General features: G+C 43.0%; 1 protein-coding gene across 3 annotated transcripts in view; it reads right to left on the reverse strand.

Moving 5' to 3' along the window:
• Positions 1-4,477, reverse strand: part of ZNF615 (zinc finger protein 615) — a 46,954-nt gene extending 42,477 nt beyond the window's left edge. For all 3 annotated transcript variants that reach the window (XM_060085546.1, XM_060085544.1, XM_060085543.1), the window contains exon 1: positions 4,329-4,477. The gene's annotated coding sequence lies outside the window, so the exon portion shown is untranslated. The remainder of the gene's footprint in view (positions 1-4,328) is intronic.
• Between the last annotated feature and the right edge of the window lie 2,677 nt (positions 4,478-7,154).

Genomic DNA, 7,154 nt, shown 5'->3' on the forward strand with positions numbered 1-7,154 from the left:
GAGCAACTAAGCCTGTGCACCACAACTACTGAGCCCACTCTGTAGAGCCCGCGAGCCACAACTACTGAGCCCGTGTGCCACAACTACTGAGCTCACGCGCCTAGAGCCTGTGCTGCGCAACAAGAGAAGCCACCGCGGTGAGAAGCCCACGCACCGCAAGGAAGAGTAGCCCCCACTCGCCGCCACTAGAGAAAGCCCGTGTGTAGCAATGAAGACTCAATGCAGCCAAAAGTAAATAAATAAATAAATAAATTAATTAAATTTTAAAAAATAGAGTTAAAATTTACCATGATAGCATATAAATTATGAGGTGAGTAAATGAATGAGTGTTCTAAGATGTCTGTATAGATAGAGTATAAAAGTACTAATTACAGTAATACTTTGACAAATAAAGGCTGTATATTATTTGTAATCTCTGGTGTCAGAATAAAACTAATAACTTTAAAAAACATACATAATTTCTATGTTAAAAGAGATAGAAAATGTAATGTACATGGCTTCTGTGGCAATTACTCAACTCTACCACTGTAGCTCAAAAGCAGTCATACTTTTGGACTTCCCTGGTGGTCCAGCGGTTAAGAGTCCATGCTTCCACTGCAGGGGGCACGGGTTCCATCCCTGGTTGGGGAAGTTCCACATGCCATGCAATGTGACCAAACAACAGCCGTATTTAAAAAAAAAACAAAACAGGTGTGCTAGGTTCCAATAAAACTTTATTAACAAAAACAGGCACTGGGCCAGAGTTAATCCATGGGCTCCAGGTGTCCAACCCTGAATTGGAGCAGAAAAGCCATATGATCATCTAAATCAAGAGTCAGTAACAGACTCTCCAGGGCCTGGACCACCTGTTTTTACAAATCAAGGTTTATGGGAACACAGCCAGACGCATCTGTTGACTATTGTCTTAGGCTGTTTTTACACTATAATAGCAGGGTTGAGAATCTGAGTTTGGATACATTACCCACTGCAATGCAGTTTGAAAAAATAATAATAAAAGGTGAGTTCTGAATATAAGGAGAGGCAAATTGTATTTGCCTAATATGTCTATACATCTGTTTAGTCAGGAGGCTGGTTACAAAATTAAAATGGAAAAATTCTATATAATTCTAAAGCACACACAGGTCAAGTGTCTGTTTAAAAAGAACGTTTCCTGGGAATAATTTAACATTCAAGCGAAAATGATCAATGAAACTATCAACTGGTAACCTAAAAATCCATTTCTAAGAATCTCTGAAAGGGAAATATTGGCAAAGGTGTGATATTTGACAGGTCATTTTTACTTTCTTCACTATATTTTTCATAAGAGCATGTATATTTTAAAAATCAGAGGGGACTTCTCTGGTGGTCCGGTGGTAAAGATTCCGCCTTCCAATGCAGGGGATGCGGATTCAATCCCTGATCAGGGAACTAAGATCCCACATGCCACGGAGCAACTAAACCCACGCGCCACAACTACTGAGCTCCTGCGCCTCAACTAGAGTCCACGTGCCACAAACTGCAGAGCCCATGCGCCCTGGAGCCTGCACACCACAACTAGAGAAAACCCGCAGGCCACAACTAGAGAGAAGCCTGCATGCTGCAACGAAGAGCCTGCGCTGCAACTAAGACCTGATGCAGCCAAAAAAGAAGAAAAAAAAATATCAGAGAACTATCAGCATTCTACACTTTATATAAAATTGCTGTAGCATGGTCATTAATATAAGTTCATGGCTTTTGAATTTTTCTTTCCAAAAAAATAGAGAGGGAAAACAAGGAGGAAACCAGGGACAGAGAAAATGAGTTATAAATACAAATTTTACAAAACACAAAGCCACAAATATGGGGAAATTAGCAGCTTTTTTACTCAGATATGCTATATGCATCTGCCATCACAGTTCATTATTTAAGGTATTTTACTTCACTGAATCTTCAAAATAACTCTAAGGGAGAGATTTTAATTGCTTTTCTTTTCTTTTCTTTTTTTCTAAGACGGAAACAGACAAGAGGTCACACAAACTGCACAATGAGCAAGAGGCAGAATTTGGATTGAAAAACCAGGTTCATGTCTTTCCGAAATTAATTTTCACTCCACACCAGGCCAAAATTATTTGTAAATAAGATGTCTGTTCATTACATAAAGAAAGGAAACAAGTAAAAGGCTGTTAGTAGAACTTTAATTAATCATGTGATTGAATAAGTATTTAAAGTAATGGTAGAGGGCCTCCCTGGTGGCGCAAGTGGTTGAGAGTCCGCCTGCCGATGCAGGGGATACGGGTTCGTGCCCCGGTCTGGGAGGATCCCATATGCCGCGGAGCGGCTGGGCCCGTGAGCCATGGCCGCTGAGCCTGCACGTCCGGAGCCTGCGCGTCCGGAGCCTGTGCTCCGCAACGGGGGAGGCCACAACAGTGAGAGGCCCGCATACCGCAAAAAAAAAAAATAAATAAATAAATAAATAAAGTAATGGTAGAGGTCTGCAACTTACTTGGAAATATACCAAAACCAACAACAACAAAAGACTGACACATGAACAGAAGGATGAACAGACGGTTAGGTAACTAACTGGTAGAGCAAATCTAGTACTATTAATACTAAAGCCCAGGGCTTCCCTGGTGGCGCAGTGGTTGAGAGTCCGCCTGCCATTGCAGGGGACACGGGTTCGTGCTCCGGTCCTGGAGGATCCCACATGCCGCGGAGTGGCTAGGCCCATGAGCCATGGCCGCTGAGCCTGCGTGTCCCGAGCCTGTGCTCCGCAACGGGAGAGGCCATAACAGTGAGAGGCCCGCGTACCGCAAAAAAAAAAAAAAAAAAGTTAGTTGCTGGGGGGGCGTGGGGAGAGGATAAATTAGGAGGATGGGATTAACATACACACACTACTATATGTAACCAACAAGGACCTACTGTATAGCACAGGGAGCTATATTCAATATTTTGTAATAACCTAGAAGGGAAAGAATCTGAAAAAGATATCTATATATACATGTATAACTGAATCAATGTGCTGCACACGTGAAACACGATATTGTAAATCAACTATACTTCAGTTTTTTTTTAAATAGCCAAAAATAAATAAATAAAGTCAACTGCTCTTTTATGTTGTAAAAAATTATAAGGAAACGGGAGTTAGCAAATAATAATACGTTTACAGTTGCAATAAAAATAAGTAGTCTAGGCTGGAGGTGAAAGGCAAGGGAACAAATCCATAGGTAAATGCATAATCATAAAATGTTCCAAAAAATGACACCTAAGTATTTTAAATATTTCACCTCTATATAGATGTATGCAATCACTGAATATAAACCTACTTATAATACCACCAGTTCACGCATTTAAAATAATTTGTAAATCTATATTCCATGAAATAAAGTGAAAGAGAAAATCATAGTACCATTTACACAATTTATCTGAATTATGAATATTAAGGACATAATATAAACGCCTCAAACTGAAATACACTAAAATTTTACAAGCATTGTCCTTTGGGAACAGAACTCACGGTGACAGAGATGTTATATTACTGGTTTTAGACAGAATCTGGAAAGAACTATCCAAGAGGAATGTGCAGGAGTCTTGCAGGACAAAGGATGAAAGCTGCATCTTAAATATCGTAAAACATACTGCTATTAGATATTCATCTGGTGGATCTCTGGATCATTCATCTCGCCAAAGACCTTCATTTCTGAGAGTTTAAGAGTAAGGGGTGATGTTGGGTGCCAAAGAGGATTTTAAAACTAGTGGTGAAGAAGGGACCGACCTAAACGGCAGAAGGGTAACGTTAACGTCCATCACATCTGTTACAGAGGCCGCGGTTGGAGCTCAACACACGCAGCGGCCAAAGTACTCGGGCCTCCAAAGTATCAGCCCATACACGCATCTGTACCCCAAACGACTACTATCACCACCCGGGATAATCTCAGAGACTCCCGTCCATTAACCCCGAAACAGATACTTCATCTTTTAGCCCCAAACAAAACCCGAACCATAAACAGCATTCACTGACAAACACCACCCTCCAGTTCGCAATCACTGAGCCCTACAGAGAGTAAACGGCAAAGACGCCCACACGTGCCCTGGCGACTAAATCGCTGACCTCTAGTTGTCTTTAACCACTAACCATAAGAGAACCTCCTGATTGAAGCCAGAAGTACCCCGACCACACACACACTGTTACCCACCCTTTAGGGCTCCCCTGGAAAATAACTCCCATTCACGCTGTCCTCCCGCTTGTATTCCACACGCATCACCCAACGCGGACGCTGACAGGCCCTGACTCCCCACTGTACACGAAGAGACCCAGCCACTAACTTGACTTCCTCCAGGGACGACCGCGACCCATCCACGGCTGAACTTACTTCGCGGAACTTCCTCGCTTCCCTCATCACCGCGGTACGGTAGCCAACGAGGGTCTGAAACGTTTTTGCCGCAAGAAGACAACTGAATTTCCGACTTCTCTTCAGAGGTAACTTGGCCGCGCCCTCTAGCGTGGCCCCGTGGGCGCGGCCATGTTTGGGGATCGGGCGTCTGAAGAGCGAAGAGCCCCGTTTTGCGCTCGTGCGCGGGGAACTCTGGGAAGACGGAAGGTCACCGAAGCTGTTAATTTTGGGGCACCTGAACCCTTAATAAAAACGGACATATGCGCATAAGCTCGAGCTTGCACCGAACAAGAGAGGCATGGGGGTAAATCCCTTTCTGCGAGCTGGCAAGAAAATTAAAATGGCAGTGACAATGATCCACTTTGTACGAAAGTTAGGAAACGGCCCAGTGGGCGCAACCATCTTACAGGAAGTGGAGGAATCCGTACAGCACAACTCGCGTTTGGGAACAGGCGAACCGTCCGGTAGAGGATATCTGGGCCAAGTTTCTAGAGAAATTGGCCTGAAGGGACTTTTGAACGGCACAGGGCTTGGAGAAGCTCTGACGTTACAGGGATGGCGGCCATAGGTTAGGAAATAAAAACAGCTGGAACGTGCTAAAGCTGTTCGTATGTATGGGGGAAAGGCCAATGAAGGCGGGCCCAATGTGAAGGGCGGTACCTATGACAGAGGGGGTTAGCTTTCCCTTTGGGGTCCAAAGACAAAGGCAGGGCCCAGAAGACCAAGGGTCAAAAATTAGGGAAATATGACTTAAAGGAGAATAAAAGGTTGTGTAAAAAAAAAGAGAGTAATCATGTTACATTACGTCAGTTGCAAATAGCGTTACAAAGTCATAGTAATGTAACACCGCAACTGTGGTTCCAACTAAACCCGTTGGGAGAATGGAGGAAAAGGAAAGGAAATTGTGTGTGTGTGTGTGTGTGTGTGTGTGTGTGTGTGTGTGTGCTAAATTTTTTACTTTTTAAATTGTTTTTTAATTTTTGGCTGCGTTGGGTCTTCGTTGCTGTGCGCAGGCTTTCTTCTACTTGTGGCGAGTGGGGGCTGCTCTTCATTGCGGTGCGCGGGCTTCTCATTGCAGTGGCTCCTCTTGTTGCGAAGCACAGGCTCTAGGCGTGCGGACTTCAGTAGTTGCCGCACGTGCACTTGGTAGCTGTGGCTGGCGGGCTCTAGAGCGCAGGCCCAGTAGCTGTGGCGCATGGGCTTAGCTGCTCTGCGGCATTTGGGATCTTCCAGGACCAGGGCTTGAACCCGTCTTCCCTGCACTGGCAGGCGGATTCTTAACCACTGCGCCACTGGGGAAGCCCAGGCCAACCTAAAATTTTTAATAGCTAAATAATATACTGGCCACTTATTTTTATTTATTTATTTATTTATTTATTTTTTTGGCGGTATGCGGGCCTCTCACTGTTGTGGCCTCTCCCGTTGCGGAGCACAGGCTCCGGATGCGCAGGCCCAGCGGCCATGGCTCACGGGCCCAGCCGCTCCGCGGCATATGGGATCCTCCCAGACCGGGGCACGAACCCGTATCCCCTGCATCGGCAGGCGGACTCTTAACCACTGCGCCACCAGGGAGGCCCTGGCCACTTATTTTTAAAAATCGAAAATACTTAATTTTTAAAATGCCAGTCTTAATAATATTCAAATTCATGAAGAGTGAATGATGAATAATATTCATTCTATTGGGTTTCATCTTTCATCTGCACAGTAGATAACAGAGGTGTCCACCACATACAGCTTTGAATGAATTGATGTTATTATCAAGCTTGTCATAGTTCTAGTTCAAAAAATGCACACCAATAAATTTTAGGTGTTAGACGTTTGGTATGTTTTTTAGGGGGGCAGGATTGAGTCTAGAGTATAAAAATTAATAAAATGTTTTTGGAGTACAACTTGCAATTACCCAATTTAAACTTTTGTCTTAGAGCCACCAATTTTAAGAATTGAAATTCAGTAGAAATTATTTTTGTGAGAACAAACATGTACAAGGATATTCATGGCATCAATTTTGACAATTTTAAGGAAATAAATAATCTTGTGATTGTTACAAAAACTTATTATTGCACCTTGCATTCATACCTCTGGATAGTGCTCCTGCACAGTGACTGTGACCAATGTGTCCAATGGGATAATAGCAAGCTTGACACCGAGGATAGAAATAGACTTGCCCACTGAGGCATGTTCTGTTTGTCTCTTGGAGCTGTTCTGACACATTGTAATAGACCCCAGGTTAGCCTTGGGATGAGAGACTATGTGAAAAGTGGCCTCAACCATTCCTGGGGAGGTTCAGATACATCAAAAAAGCCACCTAGATCACGTAGCCCCCAGTCAGGACAGCACACACCAGACAGTCCAACCGTCAACCCACATAACAGAATTAATATTTATCATAATTAATGTTTGTTGTCTTTAGACAATAAGTTTTAGACAGGTAGATTTGTAATGCAGTCAAAGGTAACTAACACCAATATGAATGTACATTAGTAGGTGATGGGTTAAATAAATCATGGGATGTCTCTTTATGAACACTATGCAGACATAAAAAGAATGAAGATTGTTATTGGTACAGCTACTATGAAAAACAGTATACAGTTTCCTCAAAAAATTAAAAATAGAAGTACCACATGATTCAGCAAGTCTACTCCTGGGTATATATATCCAGGAAAAAATGAAAACTCTAATTTTTTTAAAAAACTCTAATTTTAAAAGATAACGTGCATCCTAAATGTTCACAGCAGCACTATTTACAATAGCCATGACATGGAAAGCCTAAATGTCTATTGACAGATGAATGGATAAAGAAAACAT

This window comes from Mesoplodon densirostris, chromosome 19 (genome assembly GCF_025265405.1).
Source record: "Mesoplodon densirostris isolate mMesDen1 chromosome 19, mMesDen1 primary haplotype, whole genome shotgun sequence".
In the NCBI taxonomy this organism is placed as follows: domain Eukaryota; kingdom Metazoa; phylum Chordata; class Mammalia; order Artiodactyla; family Ziphiidae; genus Mesoplodon; species Mesoplodon densirostris.